At 44.2% G+C, this 27,543-nt stretch overlaps 1 pseudogene across 1 annotated transcript in view; it reads left to right on the top strand.

Moving 5' to 3' along the window:
• The window catches only part of LOC146805717 (suppressor of tumorigenicity 14 protein homolog), a 402,115-nt pseudogene that overhangs the window by 70,259 nt on the left and 304,313 nt on the right, over window positions 1-27,543 (top strand). The window contains exons 5-6 of the transcript XR_014967890.1: window positions 10,553-10,749; window positions 10,841-10,879. The product of XR_014967890.1 is annotated as a suppressor of tumorigenicity 14 protein homolog (transcript). The remainder of the gene's footprint in view (window positions 1-10,552; window positions 10,750-10,840; window positions 10,880-27,543) is intronic.

Genomic DNA, 27,543 nt, shown 5'->3' with positions numbered 1-27,543 from the left:
CATTCCATGACAACACAGTCAAATCCCTACCCCCCATCATACGTAGAAGCAATCAGTCGTCCCCCACAGAGCATCTCGAGAGCAACAATACAGTAAAGGGCTTGCCTTGCGGTGCAAACAAACAACACACCCCCCCCACCCCCCCATCCCAACAGAACTCCCCCCTCCCTGCACCCCTGCATGAGCCCAGACAGCCCCCCCAAAGTGCAGTGTGCCTGTCGCCCCATAGATGAAAACTAACTAGTCCCCCAGAGGAGGAGGGAAGCCCCCAACAGACCCCACACGACCTCCATCGGAGGGGAACCTAAACGATCAGTAAATGGTAAAGGAATGTTGTCCAGAGCAAGGCCTATTCTTCACCCCTCAGTTCTGATCCGGCGGGCCCTCCCCGCCAACCGCACCCCCCCCACCCCCTCGGCCCCGATCTCCAGGCAGAGTGTCCAACCAGTCCCCAGCCGCCTCGGGTCGGTCAAAAAAGTGCGTGCGTCCATCCACCTCCACCCTTAGCTTAGCTGGAAAAAGCATTGAGTACTTAAGGTTCAGGTCCCGTAGGCGACGTTTAACTCCGAGAAAACTCAATCTCAGTTTTTGGACCGCCGGAGTAAAGTCTGGGTAGAAATGCACATCCATGTTATCAAGCTTGACCGGTCCCTGTTGCCTGGAGGTCTGCAGGATAGCGTCTCTGTCCCGAAAATTAAAAATCCGGGCAATGAGAGGCCGCGGCGGGGCACCGGCCTTAGGTCTGCCCCCAGGGACCCGGTGAGCACGTTCCACCGCAAAAAGCTTACTCAGCCCCCGGGGCTGGAGATGGGTAAGGATCAATTCTTCCACAAAAAGATCTGCCGCCTCCGCCTCTCGTCCCTCCGGCACTCCCACAATGCGAACGTTATTCCTCCGGGCCCAACCCTCGGAATCCTCCAGTCGCCGGTCCATCAGGGCGCTCGCCTGGCCAAGCCGGCGCACCTCCTTTTGGAGGGCCACCACGTCCGTCGTGAGGCTCGTTGTGGTGTGGGCCAGGGAATCGACCCGGTCGTTGGTTTTGGACAAGTCAGCCCTCACAAGGCTAACATCCACCAGGACCGAGTCTATCTTTTGCGCTAGGGTGTCGAAGCGCTGGTCCACCGAGGCCTTCATCTCTGCGATGGCGCCCATGACGTCCCGGAGGGTCAGATCCACCGGTTGAGCAGATGCCTCCGTCGGGCCCGCCGGGGATGTGCGCGATGTCTCCGGAGATCCCTTCTGGAGGGTGTAGCGGTCCATACTGTTGGATTGAGGCGCCGGGCCGCGGCGGGTCGTCTTCACCTTCGCCCGGTCGCCATCTTGTTTGGTGGACATGCCTGCTCTCCCACCGTCGTGCCAATCTCCTCGAAAGGGCCGATAAACCAGTTCACGGGTTCCGGGGGGGGGGGAGGGCGACCACTGGGCCGCGGGACGACTCGCGGCCGGCGGGTCAGCCGGGCACCTGGACAAGGCCACACCACCGCACCCCGCTCCGCAACCCTACCTCGCTTGAGGGCAAGGAGAGCGCAAAAGCGAAAGTGAAAGCACGGGATACGCGAGTCGCCCAGCCCTGCCCGCCGCTGTTGTTCGCTTTGTCCCCGGATCGCCCCACTACTCCAATCCGGGGGGCCAGCGCGGAGAAGGCCGCAACCTTCAATCGGTGCTCCCACCGGTGTCCGGGGTCCGATTCGAAAAGGAAAAACGGATGGCGCCTCAGCTCGGGTTCACCGATGCAGTCCCCTCAACAAGGACAGGATATAGCCAGGATTAATTCAGGAGGTCGTGGTGGTCCTCGGGAGCCTCGCACCTACGCGGCCATCTTGGTTGCGCGCTAGGCTCCTCCCCTGGTTTAGGTGTAATCTTAATGTTGAGTTGGGCCGGAGGAGGTTCAGAAATGGGTGAGTAAGAAGATAAGGTTGACAAAGGTTCGGTGAAATGCGGCATATTTGTTTGTGTGGAGTCTTCCTTGTCATCCTGTAGAACAGAAAAGGGCTTGGAGGTAGACAAATTGGGTGAAATATTGCTGCGTCCCCCTCTGTTTCTGCCCGTAGACATGAGAGAAATAAGAAGGTAAGAATTGTAAAGTAGAATGTTGGTAGCTCACAATAGGAGAGTGTTAATACTTCAAAAACGACCACAGTAGAATTAGAAATGTTATTTAAGAATTAGTAGTCAAGTTGTAGGAAAAGTTCCAGTAATTAGGAAAGAGTTATTATGCATCATAAGGTGGAAGGAGTGACGCAGAAATAAAATTTGTTAATACGAAATCTGCAAACAGAATGGAAGACCCCCTTCCAATATGTCAAAAATAAAGCATGTCCATAGGAAGTGATACACATATGAGGAGAAATTGCAGCAGTAAATGTTAGAAAAAAATCACAAGATAGCAGGCACCTTCTTCCAAAATACCAAAGATAAAACATTTCCATGAAAAGTTGGTATTTGTATGAAGGAAAATAACAACAGCATTTGGATTCTAGAGAGAAACCACAAGATGGCAGTCACGAGTCAGTCAGAAAAAACGAAACTGCAAAACAGAGCAGGTTTCTAAAAAGTAAAAAGAAGAAATGCTGGAAATAAAAAGGTGCCGTTCCAGAAGATACACATTCCTTGTATGTTGGCATAATCTGAAGAGAAAATCTTTCTGAGGAGGAAACTGGTGAAATGTAAATGCGGGCCATTCACGGACCACTCCACACACCAAAAACAGAAAAATTCAGGAAAATGATCCCAATATCATGAAATGAAAAGAGCCCTCTTTAAGTAGTGAAGTATGCCAACAACTGAAGTAATTTGAGGATAGCGGCATTCCAAAAGGCTGGTGACCGCTATATGCAGTGAAAGACACGGATAGCGCAAAATGGCGGTCGCGGTTATTTCAGTCAGCGCGGTGATACTTTGAAGCAGAGTTTGAAGTTATTGCGGGCTTACCGCAGCAAAAACGAAGATATCCCTGGATTCAGCAGATGTTCCGACAGACAAAACTTTTAATTAAAATGTCCCACGAAGCTCCTCCATCGTGAACTCTATTGGTGTCCTCAATAACGGCCCGGAGCTGTATTAGCTGGCTGCCATCCTCGTCAGCGCTCAAGCCACGCCCCTACTCATCATAAATAAATACAAAGTGATTCAAAGGGACACATTGGTGCTTGCTTTATTTTGTGCTGGAAAATGTACCCTTTTCTCAGCACAAAAAGAACTTTGTGTCGCTTTGCATCACTTTGCATTAAGGGGCATTACTGGGTTATTACATGCAGTGGCGGCTCCTCTGCTAAGGCGGAGGAGCATCACCCCACTGCTTCAGCTGCAAGTTGAATGTAAAAAATAAAATGATAATAACGTTCCTTTTTATCATTATGTTTTTTGCATTCAGCTTTCAGCTGAAGCCGGAGGGGGGGCGGGGTCTGGCCTCCCGATGCGTCACAGGGGAAGGAGTGGTGGCTTCACCTAAAGTGCACATGACTCTTTGACCGGCTTGCAGGGGCCGGCCAAAGCGCCATACGCACTTTGCATGTTCTCCACCTAGGCTACATTACAGCCTGGGTAGAGAACATGCAGAGACTGCTAGTCCCTGTCTTAGCACCAACCCACGGCACTCATTCCCAATCGCAACGCTGCTAAGGCAGCGTTGTGATTGGTCTGAGCGCCGTTAGGGGATTCTAGCAGGCTGGGTGCTTCCTGCCAAGTGGAGAGGAGGACGGAGAATGAATATGCGACGGCCGCGGTCGGCGAAGATAAAGTATGTGCATTTCTTTTTTTTAATAATTTCCCTCCCCTCCCTCCATCCCCCACCGTACCACCCCTGGTCGGTTCAGCCGCTACTAATTATATAGGTGGATCAGCACAAAATATACATAGATTTTGATGCAAAATCTCATCTTCAAATTTAGCCAAAGAGGGTCAGGTATCAAAAACTAACACCTCCTTGAAGCAAGCGTTAACAAGGGCAAATATTTTTCATTTCTAAAAATAATCCACGCATTGCATGCGTGCTGAAAGGCACAACACACATCTAATGTGTGGTATCTTTCTGAAATGTCTAAGGCATAGCAATTTGTACTGTAATCATTTGCTTCTAGTTCAACTCCTATGCTAGACAGTGCAAACACATTAGCACCATGGACTGTGCATCACTCAATGAAGCCTATTTAGAATCAGATATCCTTTCATAATGCAGTGCAGGAAATGTTGTTACTGGGCTGAGTTGCATGAAACATGTGTAAATCTACCCACTTATGCACATGGACAGACCAGGTCTGTGATCCCTATTTTCCTGATGGAAAGACAGATATCTTGCTTTCATACAGATTTAGCTTATTTAGCAAATTCCCTGCAGTTTGTTAAAATTAATTGTTTAAGTTTGTCTGTGTATATTTCACTTGGTCTGCAATAGGTGTGGCTCAAAACCATGTCTATTGAAAACATTTAAAGAATGAATTAAAAGCCACTATATTCTTGAAACCTGGAAATGTTAGAGTCAGGGTAATGAAAGCATTTCAGTTTTCAAATGGATGAGGTAATATATGAATACTTTTGTACATAAAAGAAACATAGAAATGGAATAGCTCAAATGTGTGAATTTCAGCTACACAAGAACAAGGGAAAAGGAAACATCTGACTTTTATGTGTCAGATAACACCCTCTTAGTACTATGTCACACCACAGCATCTGGCACAAAACAGCAAAGAAGTAATGAGACCCTCACATGCAGAGTGATAATCAAACAGTAAAATACCCAATGGGGCATATTTATAACTTGTTATGACATTCCTGTGGCGATAGGGGCTTCGCCTTATTTACAAGGCAGTGTTAAGCCACTTAACGTGGCTTTATGCCGCCTTGTAAATAAGGCACCCTTTCACACTATACTTAGTGTGAAAGGGATGGGCAATGAGTATTACGGTGGACGGTCCGTCGCAACACCCATTGATTTTGAAGCTGCCCCCTATTTACAATGGTGGCGTAAATAGGAGGCAGCGCTAAAATTGAGACCAGGAAAAACCTGGTCATAACATGGCGAAACAAGGAGAAATGCTTTATTTCGCCTAGTTTTTGCTGTTTCTATGTGTGCTGCATTATGCAACACACATAGAAACAGCAAAACGCCATGAATGATTGTTTATGTGCAGAAAGGTGTTCCTTCCTGCACATGCGGTGGAGCTGTCACTGACTTATTGTTGGTCTCCCACCCCTCTAAATAGGGTAAGTGGATCATGAAGTTTTGGCAGCTAGGGTAGAGAAAGACCTATTCATTTTATTAGTAATAGCACCTACCAGGCATGGCTTTTATTCAGCATGATCACTGTTTGACATTATTTCTAAGTTTCAAACCTAGTTTCACTTCCTGAATCAAACACTGACAGCTCACCATGACCACTAACAAGATGGCAGGAGTAATAGGCATTGGCAAAGGTAATCTGTTTAGTCTGTAATAAGCAGCCACAGATCTATTGGCTTTGCCAATGCTTACCGGCTTTGTGTTGGACCTGGCCTTCTCTTCACTCCTAAACCTTTTGCCTACCCCCCAACTGTTTTCTGAATTCGTTTTTGTTAGCATTAGGACTCTGTGCACTTTACTAGTGCTCTCTCCGTCAAACATGGTCAACTTGGCTACATCTAAATGGCACATCTAATTAACTTTTTTAGTCCCTGGTATATGGTACTACATGTACCCAGAGCCTGTAAATTAAATTACTAGTGGGTCTGCAGCACCCACTGTGCCACCCACTCAAGTAGCACTTTAAAAGGGATGTATGTCGTTACAACGCACACTTTTACAACGCATGCACTTACAACGCATTTTTTACAACGCAACATCCACTACAACGCATTCCATTGCAACGCAGGACACTACAACGCATTTTTAAAAACTACCTTTACAACGCATTCCATTACAACGCATACTACCTTTACAACGCATACCATTACAACGCATAATATTACATTGGATTTAAGGTAAGTATTGGATAGTATAGGGGTAAAAATTACTATTCTTACTCCAGGGGGTGCAACAGTAGGGTAAGTATTGGATAGTATAGGGGTAAAAATTACTATTCTAACTCCAGGGGGTGCAACAGTAGGGCAAGTGTTGGATAGTATAGGGGTAAAAATTACTAATTCTAACTCCAGGGGGTGCAACAGTAGGGCAAGTGTTGGATAGTATAGGGGTAAAAATTACTATTCTAACTCCAGGGGGTGCAACAGTAGGGTAAGTGTTGGGTAGTATAGGGGTAAAAATTACTATTCTAACTCCAGGGGGTGCAACAGTAGGGTAAGTGTTGGATAGTATAGGGGTAAAAATTACTATTCTAACTCCAGGGGATGCAACAGTAGGGCAAGTGTTGGATAGTATAGGGGTAAAAATTACTATTCTAACTCCAGGGGGTGCAACAGTTGGGCAAGTGTTGGATAGTATAGGGGTAAAAATTACTATTCTAACTCCAGGGGGTGCAACAGTAGGGCAAGTGTTGGATAGTATAGGGGTAAAAATTACTATTCTATCTCCAGGGGGTGCAACAGTAGGGCAAGTGTTGGATAGTATAGGGGTAAAAATTACTATTCTAACTCCAGGGGGTGCAACAGTAGGGCAAGTGTTGGATAGTATAGGGGTAAAAATTACTATTCTAGCTCCAGGGGGTGCAACAGTAGGGTAAGTGTTGGATAGTGTAGGGGTTTTAATGTAATATTATGCGTTGTAATGGTATGCGTTGTAAAGGTAGTATGCGTTGTAATGGAATGCGTTGTAAAGGTAGTTTTTAAAAATGCGTTGTAGTGTCCTGCGTTGTAATGGAATGCGTTGTAGTGGATGTTGCGTTGTAAAAAATGCGTTGTAAGTGTAGTGCGTTGTAAAAGTTGCGTTGTAAAGGTTGTATACCCTTTAAAAGCATGCCTCAGACCTGTCATTGCAGCCTGTATTGCAGGGGTAACTGACATTTCAACCTGGCAAAATAAACCTTTAGCCAGGCCTAAGTCTTCCTTTTTAATACTTATAAGCCACTCCTAAGGTACTCCCCAAAGACTCCTTAGGGAAGGTGTATTGGGTCTAAAAGTAGGACATGTGTGTTTATGTTTTACATGCCCTGGTAGTGAAGAAACCTATAAAGTCATTTTTCACTATCTTTCACATTGACTAACACTGGGTTACCTTATTACATTTAATAAGTGGTAATTTAATTTTAGAAAGGGAGCAGATAGAGATATGGTGTTTGCACTCAAATTATCTGTAATTTAAATACTCTTCAATGGTAAAGTCAGATTTTGACTCACAGTTCTGAAAATGCCACTTTCTTGTCCCAACCATTTGTGCCTTCTGCCACAGTCCTTGGTCACATGACTGTGAATGTCTCTGCCGTAGGGGTGTATGTATTCCTCCCAGACAGTGACACATAGGGACTAGGTGTAGACAGGATTGTCCATCCTGCCAGGATGGCTGGGGGCGGAGCTGTTCCCTGCCCCATTTTCACTTCAAAGGGCTTGCCTCCAGCGCACACAAATGAACCTGGCACCAGCCTTTTGTATCCCCAGACTTCATGGAGCCTTCTCATGAGAAGGGAAGAAACTTTCCACAAACAGATGAGGGGGTAGGACAGGATATTGTCCACACACACGCACAGGCTGGCACCAAGTATAAATGTTGAACCCTCAGCACAACTCTTCAGAACACTCTTGAACCTGTAGACATTGCAGAAGAAAGACTACCCTGGCACCAGCGAACTGCTCTGCTGCTTGGGGACTGTTTTGCTCTCTGAGAAGAAAGACTGGACATGCTATCTTCATTCAAGGCTAACCTGAGAAACTCCGAGGGTCAGCTGGCTGGCCTCCTGTTTGAGCTACATAGACACAACAAACTCCAAAGGCCTCCATGCAACTGCTGAGTTGATCTGCTGCACTGAACCTGCCCAGACCTGCAATTGGGTCTGCCTGAGCCCTGCGGGCCTGTGCGGGAGTGAATTTCTAACCGCCAAGAGGTGCCTCTCCAGGGCCTGGATCCTTGGCTGGTTCAGTTGAGCTCCTCCTAAGAAAAAAGGTGAACTCCTGAAATTTTTGGTTCTTCATGACGGCGAATGGGCCCGTTCACACCAAGACTCTGCTGTCCACGACAACCAGCAACGTGAAGCTCCGATGAACGCGACTCTTCTCACTACAGCAACTGCCAGCAATGACCGACAATAGGAGAGCTGTACTTCACGCTACAGCAATGGCAACCCGTAGTGACTGCCAACTCGAAGCTTCAGCAACAAACCGTGCATTATGCCCAGCCTGCTCTTAGCACTATAGCAATAACCGTCTGCGATTCTGTCCTTGCTCCTTGAGGCCCCCTGTACCACAAACAGAACTCTTCATGCTGGACTTTGAGAATGTAATTGTTTCAGCTGGACTAACCTGGTCCCTATATGCAGCCCATGCCCATTCTCCATCATGGTTGGCCTCAACTTGTGACTTTCCTATACCCAACAATTGCATACTTCCAGTTCTACTGAATGGATTTTTGTCATTCAGGTATCATTTTATTCATTAAAAGTTACTCTATTTATGTAAATTAGTTTGGGGTTTTCTTGTGTGGTATTTTCACTTTATTACTGTTTGAGTGCTACATAAATACTTTATAAATTGCCTCTAAATTAAGCCTGACTCCTTTTGTTCCAAACTACCAGAGGATTCAGCACAGGTTAATTTAGTGACTTTTGTGGTTCACCCTGACAAGGATTGTGATTGTTGCTTGAGTGGGGACACCGCCCCACTCAACCCATCACCCACTTTCTTACACTTTGCACTTGGGAAAATCTAAAATGGCCATTGGTGCATCAGCATGCATGTATACATGTCGGTGGCCATTATGGAATGTATTTTCTTTTATGTAATCACAAAAACCATTCAGGAATTACTGCCAGTGCATAAGCACGCATGCGCAAGCATGGGTGGACATTTTGGGATGACTTTCGGAATATAGAATGAGCATTCCATGATGGCCAACCATGCCTGTTTGCTGATGCACTGGTGGCCATCTCCGATTTATTTACACTTTAATACAACTCATTCAATCAGAAACCAAGGTAAATAAGAAGTACTCCAAGCAGAAGAATGGGGTCGAAAGTAGTTGAATAAGGAGCAGAGGACTGAGGTAGACATGAAAGATTTCTTGTCATGAACAAGGGGCTGACCCAAAGCCCACTCAATGCAGCAGTTACAGTATGGGATACAATGCTATCCGTGGAATACAGCTAACGCTGTCTGTAGCTAGACCTCTAAAAATTGAGTTTATGTTATTCAACAGGAGCAAAAACATAGCTAAAGTCATGGAATTCCAGTGGTTAACAGCAGTACCCTGCACGTACTACTAAAAGGATGCTTCACATGGATAAAAGTTCTTGCGTGAGGTGTGGGTCTGAACCTACAGGTGGCACAAGCCTGTCATAAGAATTTGGGGTGCAGGCATTCATGGCCTTGCAGGCTTCTTCCAGCTCCCCTGAAGTGGTGAACCGACAGTGCAAACACCCTGGGGCAGGTGAAGGCTGCACTGTCTCATCTCATGTACACCTGGAGGTGGAGAGGCATGCTCTACTTTTATTAAAGCATTGGCTCTAATCTTGTTGGCTTAAATGAAAATGCTGCCATTCAATTATGGCAGTCATATTTGCATGGTTCTGAAGGCTACCTTAGACAATATTTAGCAAACACTGACACACCACAGACACAAACGTCTTGATGCTTTGAAGCACCACTAAAAAAGGCTGCTTTATTTGAAATTCTCTATGGGCTCAATCCTTTTGGAATTCTCTATGGGCTCAATCCTTTGGGGAATTCTCTATGGTCTCAATCCTTTTTTAATTCACTGTGGACTCGATCCTCTTCCCTGTCCAACCAAAAGAGTTAGCATGTAGCCTTATTTTGATTAGCAGACACTATATGCAGGTATTGCCAAACATGAACTCAGCACTCAACGTTATGCAGAATTTTTCATAGCGCCTGTGTGTTGCTGTTGTCGGCAACTCACTCTAGGAATTCTTGAATGCTGCACGCATAACTAATATCAGTGTATTTAGCAAGAAGAAAATTCAGTTACAGAGAAAAAAAACTTTGAGACCAATCGCCACTGCAATTACAAAAACGTAAAAATCTTTGAAATATTGTGTGCAGGTCCAAAAGGTGATGGACACCTCAGCAAACCAGTTTCTGAAGTGAGCTCACTCAGATAAGCCAATGACTGAAGTGATTGACTCATATCCCTTGCTGCACATATGTATGTTGTTATCCTAATGTTTTGTAGTGCTGGGATGCTATCTGGAAGACAGCTAAAGATGTCTACAAGTTTGACCTAAATAGCAGGTAAGCTCTCTCTCTGTGCTCTCTCTCAGTGCTGCAGGCTAAGAATGGCTACAATGTTATAACTTTCTTGTAATAAGTTATAAACTAAAGCTCTGATGTACTTTCATAGTATAGGCTATTTCTGGCATCAGCAGTAGACCTTGTACATGTTTTTCTTGTTGTCATTGGAGTCAAGTGCTGCAACTTTAGTTGACAAAAAAAAAATAACGCAACCTTTTTGCCATAGTGAACAACCACATGGGGTTAGAGTTTACTTCTGGAGTACATTCTTGGCACCAGAAGACATTTACAGTTCCATTAAGGAGTCTGCCCCCTCCACACGGACAAAGTTCAACAGGAAGCGTGTGCCACAGACTTTGAATTCCTCTGCAGAAGCACTTTTCTTTGAAGATGATGTTGATGTGATCACCACAGAACTTTTTGGTAATATTATCTTAATTACAACAAAAAATCCTAAAGCATGTATTTTGGTATGATCTAATCAGCAGACTGACATATTTTATTGTCATTAAAGCTTCAGGCTCTGGAGAATTTGACGTGGCTGTAAAATCAGGTAAGGTAAACAGTACAGTTGTTTTGCAATGTCTCTAAGTAGTCATTAATGAGTCAAGATTGGTATGCATGTTGATAGGAGATTCATCAATCAGTGAGTGAAGGAATTAACCAGCGGTCTATTTTACATGATAAACATATGCATTTGTACCTATGTTTGCTAAATATGTCACTACAACGTGACTTGGTGGAACAAACGTCATGTGGCTAAACGATCAGATCCATAAAATGAAAGATACTATAGCAACATTTTTCGAAGATGTGGAGGAGGACTAGTGACAATTTCCAATTGTTTTATTATTATGAAAGATAAATCGTGTAGCAAGCCAGTATTGACATGGGGGTCCACATTCATGCTGGAGTAGTTGTGACCCTCCTAGCAGTAGCAAGAAACAACAAAATGTTACATTGCAGGGCTGGTACCCTATCAGTCACTCTGCAGATGTCAGCAGGCAGTCGGATTGCAAAAATGGAGGGTGACGCACCTAGGCCACCTGCACATAATCAGGGCTCATAGAGCCTTGGGATGATAGGGAAATACCAGTGGTATAAATTAAGACTGGCAGGGCAGGATCATGGTCTTTCCTCAAAGAAAGTGGTAGAAGGGGTGATGACTGCTACTAGAGAAGACACCATTCAAAAAAGCATTGGAAAAGCCAGCCTGATTCGCTTTAGCAGTGTTTTGAGCTTCTTATTATTTTGTTTGCCAATGCTTTTGAAATTAGGTCAAAAACAACAAAGTAATGAAAGACATACTTGAATTAAGCTTTGGCACCGGCAATCATTCAAGGGCACTTCACAGTCCATTGAGTTTTGCGTACCATGCCACTCTAGAGGAAGACCAATCTTATGCAAATCAGTCTTGGTCCTACTGCAATAGGAACAGTTTTGACAAAACTGCCGGTCCAGGTTCACTCTAGACAGGAACGCAAACAATCTCAGACCCGTTTTGGCCTACTTGAGCCGAGATGGCTGTTGCGTTGCGTGTAGACGTAACATGGTGGTCATCTTCAAACTGTTAGAAACTATTGTTTGGCTATCTTGCAACATAATTTTTTATATTACCAAGATTGCTGCCACTTTTTGCCACATTGCATCATACCATGTTGTGTCACACAATGCAGAACTACAGAAAGTGCACTTTGGAGACAGCTGATGCAATTTTAAAAGCATTTTGTATTGGCAAACCTAGTAAGTGTGAGTGGTCAGAGAGGGGAGAAGGAGAGAAGCAGGAAGGGGAGAGAAAGCGAGCGAGGGAGAAAAGTGTTGGTGAAGGGCGAAAGAGAGTGTGACACAGCAAGAGCAGTGCTCGGTGTCAGAAGCAAGTGGCTACATAGGAAGTCTTAAGTGGTGGGAACAAAGGAATTAAAGCTAGTGCACTTCACGGTCTACTAAGAGAAGGATTGCTTAGTCGTATTTCTTTTGAAATAAAAGAAAACTTACTTTCTTAATGTAATAAGTGGAAGGAGACATGGAACCAATCAAAAGTGAGGCTCAGACATAAATGCTCCAGAGACTGAATAAGCTCTTGAATAGGGAGGAAAACTGTCATATCAAGAGTAGGGGCCTGAGAAAGATGTGAAATCCATCCAATAAAATGTAAGGGGCAGACCAAAACCTCACTGCAAGAAGCACTGCATATTATTCTGCCTGCATCAGGCAGCTATTGCACGGGTAGAGTTCATGGAGTTCCACTACGCAGAACTCCGCAAACTGACAAAAAAACTCTGATGCACTACACGGAGTTCACAGAGCTGCAGAGTGCAGTAGGGTCATGCCGTTCATGGTGATTTTGAGCGCCTGGTGTTTGTCCAGTGCTGTAAAATCATCGCAAACGGCACCAAGTGCAGCACAAGAGGGTACAGCTTCCATTCTGATTCTCGAGTAAATTTTCTACTTGAGCTGTAGGTTTCCCAACATAAATGGAGGGTTTCTCAACGTGAGTGGTTGTGAACTGCCATGACCACTCGCATTGAGAAATCCAACTGCAGGCGTTAAGATATCTCGCCAAGAGGTTGATTTTCCTCGCTTGCGCTCGCCAACTAGACTTCGGCGACTGAGGAGAAATCTCACCGGGAGGTGGATATTCCTCGCTGGCCAACTGGACGTTGGCGAGTGCGAGTGAGAAAAAAACTCTGCCCCGCGGAATAGATTTTTTGGGAACTCCTCTTGCTCTGCGAAGTGCAGAAAACTTCACAAACTCCGCGAACAGAGTGGAGTTCACTGCCCAGGGTTAGCTATTGGTGTCTGCAGTGAGACCCCAGCAAATGGCAGTGGATAATTTTACCATTCCAACCAATAGAGTGAAATTGCTTTCCATAAAACACTTCAATGACCCTGCTGCTGTAGGAGTAAAAACTCAAATGTGGGTCACAATTGAGACTTTGCAGTTAGGACTGTCATTATGTTAACGGGGTACAGCAGGTATCCTTCTCAAGTACAAAAAACAAAATCTAAAAACATATATTAACTGCTTCTAGGTGACCTTTTCTTAGAATACTTATCCTTTAACTATAACATTTTCAACTTCTTTTTTAAGAATGCAATGCAAAAGCCTTATCGTATTTGAATGGAAAATAATTTTCTTTTGAGTAAGGTTCACAAAACTGATGATTCAATGACGTCCATGGGAGTGGAGATGCATTTCAAATCTCCATATAGGCCCAAGGGAAATTCTGTTGTGGAGCGGATGCTGGTTGATTGAATGGTTGATTGATTAGTTAGCTGATTGGTTGATTGGGATCTCATAAACTGATTTCTGGGCAGATGTACAAAGACATTATAAATTTGGAAAGCCTGTGAATTACAAAATCACAAATTAGCAACGACAATATTATTTTTTCTATGTACTCAACCTATTGTATGAGTCAAGAAAGCCTTTCCAGCTTACAAAAAGTTTTTTTTGATCCATTCTGAATCACAATTAGGCATGATACAGGCGTTCCCTCCTAATTGTGTGTCACAATCATGTGCAGCAATGTGTTTGCAAACCATTGATCAGTTACTGGCACCTCAAACGAGGTAGCATCCGCTTTGCTAAGTGGAGGGTGTCTTCTTGGCAGACCTTACATTTTTGAAGGTAAGATCTGATAGAGGTCACATCTTGAATTATTGAGATCTTCAGGCAGATTTGTATAGTATTAGGATATTAATCTAGGCTGTCCCTCTATCTTCCATCATTACTCTCAAAGGCTCCAAATACAGCATGCATAGCACCAGAGGTAAGATTGATCCTTATGGAACACCACAGGTTGCCAGTGCATCTTTGGATGTGTTATTTATATTCCTAACTGTTAGACCTGACATCCTTGGCATGATATTCCCCCAGACATTTTGCCTTCACTTCACTATTTTGCTGAACTTGATTTTGTTGGCATTAGGGCTCAGTGAACTGTATCCCAGCTAGCCAGTGCTTGTGCTCTCTCCTTTGAACATAGTGAACATAGAGTACACATTATTGGTACCTTTTCATTATTTATAAGCAGGGCCACTGGAATATGCAGCAGGGGAGCAGGAAAAAATGCATCAGTGTTGATTAAATTATTCGCCAAGAAAAGGGTAACTATGAGTCATAATTCAACAAATTTTTAAACTATTACTTCACTATTTTGTCCTTTTTACACATAGTAATAGTGTCTGAGCAAAGATTTCACCTCATTAGTACCAATTTAACAATCAAATACAGAAAAAAGCAACCGAAAGATGATCAGTTAACTTTTGCAAAGGACCTTCCACTGTGCACAAACACACGTTGCCACGTTTAAGAAACTTTTTATCTATTTGAGCAGATTATGCAGCAGGCGATGGATTATGTGGCAAATGCGGCAAACCCATATTCATGAGAAAAAAGTTGTGGCCGCAGAATTGCATAAATCAAGTGGCCGTACCTGTATTTCCCTAGTAAATGGCACTACATGTAACCAGGGCCTGTACATTAAATGCTATTATTGGGCAGCAACACCAATTGTGCCACCCACTAAAGAAGCACTGCAAAACATGTCTCAAGCCTGCCGCTGTAGCCTATGGTTCAGTTTTAAACAGCCATTTCGACCTGTCAAAATAAACCTTTGCCTCCTTTTTAGTACATACAAGTCACCTCTAAAGTAGGCCCTAAAAGCTCATAAGGAAGGGTGCATGGTATAAAATCAGAAGAGAACTGCCTTGATGTTTGAAGAAGGAAGATTGGACCCAGGTTGTCTAGAAGTGACTCCAAGTGTCAGCTGGCTGACCTCCTGTTTGAGCTACTGAGACACAACAAGCTTCTAGAGGCCTCCTCTGCTTCCCAGCTGACCAGACCGAACTGAGCTTGACCTAGTCACTTATGCTGGCCTCTGTAAGAGTGGGTCCAAATCTCCAAGTGCTGCTCTCAAGGTCCTAAACCCTTAGCTAGAGTCAGAATGAACTCCTCACTGCGCAATTTAAGGTTTCCTTGATACGACGCAGTGTGACTCAGATTGACGCAGGAGGTTACATTGCAGCACTTCACACCTCTCTAATGGTGCCTTCACCAGAAACAACAAAGCGCTGTGCAGCTCAATGCAGGATCTCACATTGCAGCACCTTGCAGCTCCTCATCAGTAGTTTCACCATAACTGTTACACCATGGTGCAAACCAAAGTAGGACCTTGCATTGCATCACTGGTGACAAAAGGGTACAACTCCCAGTGGGCTGAACTCGGTCCTGTACCAAGCTCGCACTCCATCACAGTCGGCCTGAACTTGTTGCTTTGTCCTCGTCCAGAGCGACCAGATAACTGCAATTGACGCTTTGCACTTTGTGGCTCCATTTTGGCTAGAAAACTTTAGAAATTCTTAACTTCGGTTCTACTAATTGGATTATTGTCATTTTAGTGTCATAATATTTATCACATTTTACTATTTTTTTTTAATTTTGGTTGGGATTTTTCTTGTGTTATGTGTTCCTGTATCTACGGGAGGGTTAACCACAGGTTTATTTAGAGACTTTTGTGGTTCACCCTGACAAAGATTGTATTTATGATTTGAGTGGTGCTTCCACCTCTCTCAACTAATGACCCAATTTCTTACATTGGTGTTCAGTGGGGGGGATTCTACTGCTTGTGCAGTAACACTCAGTAGTTTGTGTAAAACCAAATATCCATACTGATTATCTGCCAGAATTGATTTTATAAATGCTCCCTGATTGGCGACATTTCTTTCCTTTTCCAATTCCAATTTCTGCCTCAGATTTGTGCATCTGTGAAGCCTGCTTGCAAAATTTGAGTTGGAGCTCAGCAGCATTTGTATTTTCATGTAGAGTTGAAGGATGTGCATAAGGAAAGAGATCTGACCTTGGAAAAAAGGGCCACAAAAGTGGACTTTCAAATAGCTCTCAGAGCCTTTGAGGAGGTCCACAGGATGCAAGCTGCAACAGAGGAGTAGGAAGGAGAAGATGGCAAAGTGGATCAGGATGAGAAAGGACATGGCATGGTCACAAGCCCAGAGCTCCAGTAAGAGGAGGACTACTGCCCACAGGAGTGAGGTGTGCTTCCAGAGCACGTAGTGGTATGTCCTCACACAACCTACCCATGAAGACAGGAGAGCTGAAAGGGAGGTACAGCTGCAGCTGACCACACTGTACCTGGCTGCAGAGAAGGAGAAGACTGAGGTTGGAAGGGCCTCAGAGGAGGGATCGCTGGCTCTGGAAGTAAAGTAAATTCTGCTGACTCAAGAAATAAGTCTAAATAAGCTGCCCTTCACAACTGAATAGCTCATACAGTCCAGCAGCAATGACAGTGACAATGCAGTGTCTAATAGGGGCAAACTATGCCACATTGCTAAAGACTAGGTGCCCAGTCATGTGGTGGGGGATAATATTAATAAGTGGTTTGTAGCCTCTGAGGTAGCCCGGGGAATAAATATGACCCCAGAGGAGGATTGGGGGGCTAGTCTTTGGAAGCACATACCAATGGTGGGGGAGAAATGCCCGGTAAACCTTACAGGCAGCTAACTATATGACCTATGCCCGCATGAAATCAGCCCTTATCACCAAGTTTGGTCTCACCACAGTTAACTACAGCTGGAGGTTCAGGGACAGTCACAAAGTGTATAACCAGACTAAAGTGGATTTTGTGGAATACTATGGTAAGGCATTGTGAGGTAAGGTACGGTGTAAGGTATGTGGTTGGGTGAGGGGCAGCACTTTGAATGATGTTGATGAGTGTTTTAACCTGATGTTAAGAGGAAACATGCTCAGTAATTGCTTCACAGAGTTGCACTAACACCTGATAGATACCAAGCTCACTGTACCCAAGGAGTTTGCAGAGGAAGCTGACCTTTGGATCAGTACCAGAGTGTCAAAGAAGGTACCCGAGCAAGATCACCAAAAGAGTGGGCATGGTCCCCACCAGATGAAAGAGGGGGAGACAAGAATAAACCTAAGGAGTTCTCTAAAGGCTCCCAAAAGAGTTATCATAAAAAGGAATCCCAGTCCCATCCTGAACAAAAGAAAGGAGGTTTTCAAGGGAAGAAGCCCTCAGGCCACTTACCACCCAAGTGCCATTAGTGCTACCAGGTTGGGCACTTTAAGGGGTATCCAATCGGTAATTTCAAGAAGCAACTTCCACTGGTGGGCAGGTCCCGGGGATGCAAGTGTAGTGCTCAGGGAGGAGGTTGCCCCAGTTAGAGTAGGGTAAAGTGCAGAGGTAACCCTAGTGTCCCTGGGTTACAAAGAAATGGTGCGAAAGACCCATGTCCCGAACAATATCAAGAAGTACAGGCAGTGGGTCACCATCAATGGGTAGAAGGTAAAGGCTCTCAGAGACACTATAGTCATTGTATTGTAATTGCATTTATATAGTGCCTACTACCCCTGACGAGGCGTCGAAGTGCTTTTTCGGCAAGTAGCACGCTACTCCGGAACCCATGAAGGATTAGTGTTGAATTAGAATAGTGAAATATGAAAGTAATTTGAGTGGTGGATTTTAGTCAGTTATTCGGATTGCGAAGGTTAGCGGAGGGATAGAAGAGGGAAAAAGGTTTGCATTTATATAGCGCGTGTTACCCCTGATGGGGTTTTGAAGCGCTTTTTTCTCCGAGTAGCACGCTACTCCGGAACCCATAAAGGATTAGTAGTGAATTAGTATAGTGAAATATGAAAGTAATTTGAGTGGTGGCTATGTTATTCAGTTAATTGGATAGAGAAGGGTAGCGGAGGGATAGAAGAGGGACAAAAGGTTTGCATTTATATACTGCTTGCTACCCCTGATGAGGTTTTGAAGCGCTTTCTTTAGCGAGTAGCACGCTACTTTCGAACCCATAAAGAATTAGTGGTGAATTAGTACAGTGAATTATAAAATTTGAAGAAGTGGACATGTAAGTCTGTTATTTTGATTGAAAACGAAAGTGGAAGATTAGAACATTGAAGGATTTTGAATTTTTTTGGGAGGTCACAGTAGTAGGAGGAGACTTGGGATGAGTAAAAAGGGATGTGGTGGGAACCAGACCCAAAATTTCCACACCGGGGTGGCCTGCTGTCAACCAATCGAGCAGAAAGATTATCCCAGAGCGTGTGCATGCCCCATCTACACCTACCGTGCTCTATCCTAAAGTTATGAGGAAGGACACCCCAGTTGACAGTCTTTTGGCTTCTTTCAAAGACTTTGAAAGGAAGATTATTTCAGCCCTAAATGCATGTGACTCTCGGATCTCTGCACTTGAGTAAATTGTTGGTTCTTTGAAGGGATCCGTGGATACCCTATGTTCAAGTATAAGTAGCCGGCGCTCCGATCCCCCGGAAACCATTCCAAACACAGGTCCGAGTACTCTCCCCTGTGACGCCATTGCCAGCAGAAGGGAGGGAGCAAAATCTCAGGCTCAAGCCCAGGTCTCATCTCAGCTTTATCACAACCGCATTTGCGATCCTACACTTCCAACCTACCCGATGTTCCGAGGGGCATGGAGGCTAACTCTGGGTGGCAAGAACTTGGCACGGCGACCCAGCAGGGAAGCCTGTGCAGCTCAGATTTGTCAATCGCTGCCACATCTCAACACTCACAGCCGACATATTGCCCCTACAATACCACCATCCAGTTGCCCTTGGCGGCAACTCCCTGCGTCATTGTACTGGGTGAAGTGCCCCCTTTGTGGAGGTCAGCAGAGGAAAACTTCAATCAACTTAAAAATAAGACTGTTCACTGGCTGGCAACTAAGACTAATGCTTCATATCCCCCCACGCAGATTCTGGCAGAGAAAATTATAATGGTCCGTAGAGTGAGTTGGATAGGCCAAACCAGGAAACGGCGAAGGGAGATTGCATCATAGGGAATTTTAAGAACCCCCTGGAGGCGAGTTTAATTTTTCGCGCCTAAGGCTCGATGGGCACACCTTCAGACTGTATTACAGCTCTCCCACTGGGCTTTTTTTAGCCCCCCACCAACATCCCCAACGTTGGGGGCTTGACACATTTGACTTTACAACAGGGAACGCTTCGGGATCGCCTGGCAAATTCACAGGCCTTATTTAACACCACTCCCCTGTTACTGAGCAATTGTTTCCTCCCATTGAGTGAATTAGATAACCATGATTGACTGTGCTCTTCTCCAAAACAGACCTTCAGACTCATGCCTCCCTAACCAAGCATCCCGTGATAGCGACCCAAGACTTTATTAAGGTCATCTGTTGGAATATAGCCGGGGTCCAGAGCAAACTGTTTGACTGGCTGGGCATGTGAAGAACTTTGGTCTGATTTGTCTACAGTAAACATGGGACACTAAGGGTTGCTTGTATCTTGATGGTTATTCCTCCCACTTAGTTTTAGCTACCTGCTCTTCTAGTGGATGTGATAGTGGTGGCCTTACGACTCTAATTAAATTAGAATATAACTGTAAAGTCCAGGTGATAAATTCTAAATGTAAAACTATCTTGGGCACCCTTTTAATATTTCCTAACATGGACTTCTCCTTATCAATTTCTATAATGTAGTTTCCCTGAAAGATGGAACGAAAGCTATGGCTAGTCTTAAATGGTTTATGGCTGACTTATTTTTGTCAAAGCCCCCCTTTACTCTAATTAATTTGATGGGGGATTTTAACCTGCATCCGTGCTGCTCCTGTATTAATAAAAAGGAATCTGATTTTGAAGGGCCTTTTGTAACCCAGGTACATTTTAAACACACATGTCAAGAGGAAACAGAAAACAGTCTCATTTCAGAGTTTAATCTGGTGAACTTGTTGGTGATCAAAGATGACCCTGTGGAGGCTTACACGCCCACCTTTAAGTTTAAGGGGGGAGGGCACCGTAGTGTAATAGACTATATCTTTGTCTCTGGTTGTCTGCTCCCCACACTTTTAGACTTTGAGGTTTTACAACATCATCTGAGCGATCATAACCCGTCAACCGATTCATTCTATTGGGATAATAAAGCGGTGAGCTCTAAACCCGCTTACCAGGTGCCTACCACACTAGCTGACCAGGGCCGAAGGATAAAGTGGGCTAACATCGTCCCATCGGCATTTGTGCAAAACTTGGTTGGCTCGTGTCATGATGATTTCCAAACTTGACTGTAAGGTGCTGAGCCACCACAGAGGATCCTGGCGTCATTTACTAACATCTTCAGGTTTATTAAGTCAGCACTCGATAAATCTGTTGCTTTGCCGGCCACCTGTGTGGTTAGATGGTTTGATAGACAATGCTCGAGAGCCCATTAGGACCTCTGGATTCTCTTGCATGCCAAGCCCCGAAGCAAGAAAAATTAAGAAGGCTAGGGCAGCCTTTATGAAAGCCTGTAAAGATCATAAAGTCCAAATCAAAGATGAGACCTGGGACAAGTTGATGATGGCTAGTCAACAGCGCAACAGCTCTGCTTTCTGGAGTGTCATCAACTCGCCCCTCTTTCCTGAAGAACATCTCACCAAGCAGGCATGTACCTTTCCATCTCAGGCCTGGCTGAATCATTTTAGGGTCATTTATAGCCTTGAAGCACAGCCGGAGCCTGCAGAAGGTCTCCGGACAGACTGTAACTTAGCATTCAGCCTGACGGAGGTCAGAGCTGCTATTTCTCAGCTGCCCATAAATAAGGCACCAGGTTCCAATGGAGTTGCTGGTGATCTGGGCCATCTGGGTTCATGTTAACACCAGAACATGGGCTTCTATTGGAATTCTCTAAGGCATATTATCAAGCCCATTATCGCCGTTTTAGCAGCAGTTTCCTGCCGCTAAAGCGGCGATAATTTTAACGCCATTCCTTGATAATTTGGCCCTTAGTATGTAATGTTAGAATGTAGGGCTGTAATGAGGGGAACCTTGCAGAGTTTGTACTCGGTGTTGCATTAGACGGTTGCTTTGCTGTCTGCTCCTGTTGGTGGTTGTTTCAGGTGTCTTGTTTTCTTGTAATAAATCTACTTATTGGATTCACTGCTGTCTGCCTCTTCACTACATAAATTTGGCGACGAGTGGGAGAAGGCAAAAAGAAGGCACCACTCAGCAATATTTCAAAATTGCTCGCGTTGTGCTGAAGACCCGTTTTGGTCTTGTAGCTGTATCTACTCATGGCAGGGTCGTCGGCTCATTGAACTATGTCATCCGACTTCTGGTAGGATTTATATTTTTAGATTTTGCGCTTCCTCTGCTTCTTCACTACATTCTGGTCGCTGTACTACACGTGTGTAAGTAGTGTTAGTATGCGTTTATACTAAAAAATGCATCATGGTAGTAGGGAGGGCGACCTCTCAGGCGCAGCTCATACAATGTCCCGGGGTGTGCATTCGCTGGACATTTGTGTTTGCTGTTAGAGGGTGGTGCATGGCTTCCACCCTGTGATAGCAAATACTTGTTCAACTACTTGAAGCGAGAGGATTTAAACCTCATATCGCTGTAATAGAGGGGATGCGGATGGTAAAATTGGAGAGAAAAGAACAAAAAAAAAGCGGTGTCTCACCCGTTCTTTTAAATGAGGCCGCTGGTGGGTGGGTAATGTTCCGTGGCCAAACCAATTATTATATTGCGGGGTCTCTGTAGGACTGGGGATCTTAATGTCACATGTAAATTAGGCACGGAACGGCACAGAGATGTTTTGCAGCCTAGGGGAGCGCCACCTTCCCGGGTATTATTTACTAATTGTTCGGTGGGTTCGAGGCCAACTGAAGTCCGGGGATTGCCACAATCCGGGTCTTTATTTAAATATGCAGGGTGGGCCTCGGCAGTCCCTGAAGCCTCGGTGGTCCTAGGCAGTGCCTTATTTGTTCTGTAATCACACGGGCAGTACTTATAGTGTTATAAAGTGATACACTCATAGAACTCTTGCAGTTGTACAATTACCCAGGCTTCATTTGTCTAATAGTCAGTTATATTATGTTTGGTAGGTGCACTCTAATATTAAATAATGTTGTCCTTAAAATCTCCTATAAAAAGATGATTTTCACAATAAACAATAGACAAGTGTCGTCAGAAAAAGAAGACCTATACACTCAGTTATCTATTTGAAAAAATAAGTAACCTTTATTAAAACAGAAATAAATTGAAATGTAACTTTAATAGAACAGTATAATAAAAAAAAACGTGGGTTGGACTCCAGTGGAAGTAGCGTAGGAAACCTGCAAGACAAAATTGAAACATAAGTATGTGTGCTATGTGGAAGAGGTAAAGAAAGGTAGTCCGAATGAAAGGACCATAGTGAGAATGGAAGGGAGGGGAAGTGGGTGGAAGGGAGAAGGGGAGGGAGAGTCAAAAGAAGAGAGGGAGGAGGAGACAGAGCCTCAGCCTATTGCACCCAGCCCTTAGTGTTTACCCTCCTTCACCCGTTTGTCTTGGACGCTGGGGTCTGCGAGGAAGAGTGTGGTTCCGCAAGTCCTTAAAATTAAATACATGAGGCCAGAGATTATGGGCCATATTATGAAGGAAGGGCGATAACATTATCGACGCTTTAGTGGCAGGAAACTGCCGCTAAAGCGAAGATAAGGGATTGATAATATGCCCTTGTGAATTCCCTTAGAAGCCCAGGTTCTGGTGTGAACCTGGCCTTCTATGGGAATTTACAAGGGCATATTATCAACCCCTTATCGTCGCTTTAGCGGCAGTTTCCTGTCACTAAAGTGGTGATAATGTTATCACCGTTGTTTGATAATATAGCCCTACATTATTAGCTACGGGAAAATTGCTTGCATGCACTTGTGCACCCAGGGTGCTGCACCCCAACCCCTTCCCCTGCACTGTGCTCAAATGTAGGTCTTGCACACCGAGGCTTCACTGCTCACCTGCCACCACTGATATGTCCCACGACGTGTTGGTGCAAGCTCCTAGTCCAGGGTATGTTTGTAAGATAGACCAAGTCTCCGGTCGGGGACGGTGTCTTGATACCACGATGGAAGGTGTCAGAATGCCAGGGCATCATTGCGGGGTCAGCTCCTGCTCCGCCCTTCTTGTGGCAATCAATGGAATGTCTGAAAAGGGAGAAATAATGTAATAGTTGAAACGTTGCGCTGCCCGCTGGCTCAGGTCTCCAGTACGCTCTAGCAGGTCCTTCAAATTAGACCGATGTGACTGAATGAAGTCAGAGATCACATCATTACGCATGGCAACATCGCTTTTTCGCACGTGCACACTCAGGGTGATGCACCCCACCCCTCCAGCAGAACCACCCTCAACAGGTGTCTGTAGGGCAGCGCTGCCCGTAGGCTCAGGCCTACCTTATGGTATAGCAGGTCTTCAAAATGAGACAGATATGTGACTGAATGAGGTCAAAGATCACATCATAACACATGGCAATATCGCTTATTCACACATGCGCAGTCTGGCTGATGCATCTCATCCCTCCCGCAGCACCGTGCTGAAGAGGTGTCTGTAGGGCAGCGCTGCCCACTGGCTCAGGCCTACAGTACAGTACAGCAGGTCTTTAAAATGAGACAGAGATGTGACTGAATGAGGTCAAAGATCACATCATAACACATGGAAATATCGCTTATTCGCACGTGCGCAGCCTGGCTGATGCATCCCATCCCTTGCGCAGAACCGTGCTGAAGAGGTGTCAGTAGGGCAGCGCTGCCCGCTGGCTCAGGCCTATAGTACAGTCCAGCAGGTCTTTAAAATGAGACAGAGATGTGACTGAATGAGGTCAAAGATCACATCATAACACACGGCAATATCATTTGTTCGGACCTGCGCAGCTAGGCTGAAGCACCCCACCCCTCTCGCCCCAGCACGCTCAATTGGAGGCCCTGTGCACCCAGGCCGCTCTGCTTACCTGCTGTCATTATTGTGTGAGCAAACTCTATGGGCAGCAGTGCTCACAATTCAGATGGAGTGTTGATTGCAGGAGAGTGTACACCTCATGGATCTCTTTCGTAGGTGATGGGCAGTAGGGCTCACAATTTAGAGCCCGTATTGATTGCCAGGATGGAGTACACCTCATGGATCCATTTCTTTTTTTTATTGCGCATTGTGATATGCGAGGTGGATGCAGCAAATCATTTGAGGTAGTGTGTAAGAAGAGGGACATGTGGCGTCGTGTTTATCATATTTATACGTATGCAAAGTGGGCTGGGCTTGCGTACGCCAGGCCAGCGTAGGGGTGTGAATAATTATTCCGGGGACTTGGGCGTTGTTCAGTTCCTGCCTGGCCAGTAAGTGTACTTATGTGTGTTTCTTTTGTAGTTTTGACCTCGCAGAGTGTGCAATTTAGATTAGTGTAGCATGTGTCGGGAGGGCGGAAACTATAGTTAATGAGATGGCATGTGATCTAAGATGTGCCGTCTGCCCGTGGTTGATGATGCTCCTTAGAGCCAGCAATACCCAGGCTGAAAGGCAGCACAATAATGTACAGACACACACACCAGGGGCATCGTGTAACACATATTTGTTTTTTGATGGAACGTTTGAGATGCATGGCAATCACACGTGGAAGGCTAATGTACAGAGCATGAATATTGATCAAGATGATCGTTGCATGTTGTGTGTAGTATAAGATATGTGTATACAGGAAAACACTTTTCAAAAAAGCTTTCTAAGCAGAAGAGGTGTCTCTCATCAAACGCTGTAGAGAAAATGAGTAAAATGGGTGAGGTCGTACAACTGTTAAATGGGAAATGTGAAGAACCAATCAAATGCTTTTTTTTGAGGTCACATGGCAATCGCGCACCGAGCTCGAAAGGAGGCCGCACCCGACGCTATTTTGACGAAATATATTTCTCATAATATATGTTTTTTAAAGTTAGAAATATATAAATGTTTAAAATAATTTAGATTTTTGCCTGCTCTCATATACTGTTTAAAGTTATTTAGATATACTTTTGACACAAAAAAAACAAAAAAGGGAATGGCGTACCCGGGGCGATACTTTACGTCTGTGATGTAACACAGGGCCTGGCAGGGTGTACTCGTCGAATATGCAACGCGCAGCAGGCACGACCCCATACATACATGACGTAATGCGTGGCTTGGTAGTGCATACCCGTCGGATAGCAAAGTAGTACCTGGGGTGACTTCATGCGTACATGATGTTACGCGGGTTTAGCATTATGGTGGATAGGATTCATGTGGTGATGGAGCTTGGTACGCTACGGGTATGGGAGTGCAGTTTTCGCAAAAAAAATATATACATATTGTTTTGGGAAGATATGAAACATTACATGATTTTTAAAGTTAAAAACAAGAAGTATAATAGAGTTCCAAAATATTGAAAAATATAATAGAAAAAATATAGGTTTTATAAACAATAAAATATGAAATTAACATTTATAAAACCTTCGAAATTCACTGAAAAAACCATAGGTTTTACAGATGTTATAGTTAGGAATTAGCATTTAAAAAACCTTAGAAATGTCACATATTACATCACTCATGACATGGTCAGTGACATCACTGATGACATCCCTGATGACATCTCAAATGACATCACTGATGACATCACTGATGACATCATCCACGTGACAATCTGATGCATATACTGATGATCTAATATCAACTTTGATACACCCATTCTAAAATGCTGACTACTATTTTTGAAACCATACACAGAAGAATGCCATATACTACATATCACCCACTATTTCCTAGGTCTACATACACATCCAGTCACTTATACATGTAGTTACTCATCAATAGAGGACTATAATATGCACTCATACATCTATACATGTAGTCACACGCTGCCACTCATCCATAGAGTTACTCACACGCCTAGTCAGTAATACAAAGAATGAATCATATACCCATTTAATCATGTATACACCAACTTCGTTATTTTTAGACATACCACATCACTTATTTATACAGATACTAACACATATTTACTGTCTTATACAATCACTGATAGAAGCCGACACTCTTGAAACAACTTAGTCTCACGTATACTCATTTATATACTCCAACACTCACATATTGTGGCTTAAAACATATGTACTTAGTCACAGATATACCACTGAGACATTTATTCACTCACCAACACACCCATACACACACTAACTCACCCATACAGCCCTTTCCAGATGCACATTTTAATCCATACAACCACTGAATCACCCACTCAGACATCTATACACAGACTCATACACCCACCCACCCACACACTCAGGGACCCATACAGATACCCAGAAAACAAATCAGTAACCTATATAGACACTTATGTAGGTATTCAGCAACCCATGCAGTTGCTTAAACACCAATGGAGAGACTAATACAGACTTTTACACAGTTTAGTCACTAACCCATGCATTCAGTAAGACACGTTCAATCGCTCACTTATACAGTCAGTCACACACATACAAAATAATTCCTTTACGCACTTGTAAATGCATTCATTCTTCATTACACCTTGGCAAACATATATATATATATAACAATTGTACATTTTATAGAAACACATATTCACTGGATGATGTCATCAGTGATGTCATCAGTGATGTCATTTGAGATATCATCAGTGATGTCATCAGTGATGTCACTGACCATGTCATGAGTGATGTAATATGTGACATCATCAGCAGTGCATTGCGGGTGCGCGAGTGATAGTTAGCTCAACTAACTATAACAGGTAACTTTGTCTGGTTTTATATGAGTCAAATGTTCAACTAACTATAACGTCCCTGAAACCTATGTTTTTTTTAGTGAATTTCTAAGATTTTTTAAATCCTAATTTCTAACTATAACATCTGTAAAACCTATGTTTTATTTAGTGAATATATATTCACTGAAAAAACCATAGGTTTCAGGCACGTTATAGTTAGAAATTAGTATTTAAAAAACCTTTGAAATTCACTGAAAGAACCATAGGTTTCAGGAAAAGTTATAGTTAGTTGGACATTTCACTTGTACAAAACCATAGAAATTGCCCCGTTATAGTTAGTTCAGCTAACTACAACTCGTGCCCCCGCAATGCACTTCTGATGACGTCACATATTACATCACTCATGACATGGTCAGTGACATCACTGATGACATCACTGATGACATCTCAAATGAAGGCTGAACTCGGTCCTGTACCAAGCTCGCACTCCATCACAGTCGGCCTGAACTTGTTGCTTTGTCCTCGTCCAGGGCGAACAGATAACTGCATTGACGCTTTGCACTTTGTGGCTCCATTTTGGCTAGAAAACTTTAGAAATTCTTAACTCCGGTTCTACTAATTGGATTGTTGTCATTTTAGTGTCATGATATTTATTACATTTCACTATTTTTTTAAAATTTTGGTTGGGATTTTTCTTGTGTTATGTTTTC

The sequence above is a fragment of the Triturus cristatus genome, chromosome 8, assembly GCF_964204655.1.
Source record: "Triturus cristatus chromosome 8, aTriCri1.1, whole genome shotgun sequence".
Lineage (NCBI taxonomy): Eukaryota > Metazoa > Chordata > Amphibia > Caudata > Salamandridae > Triturus > Triturus cristatus.
The sequence above is the reverse complement of the archived record's forward strand: the minus strand, read 5'-3'. Positions and strand labels throughout refer to the sequence as shown.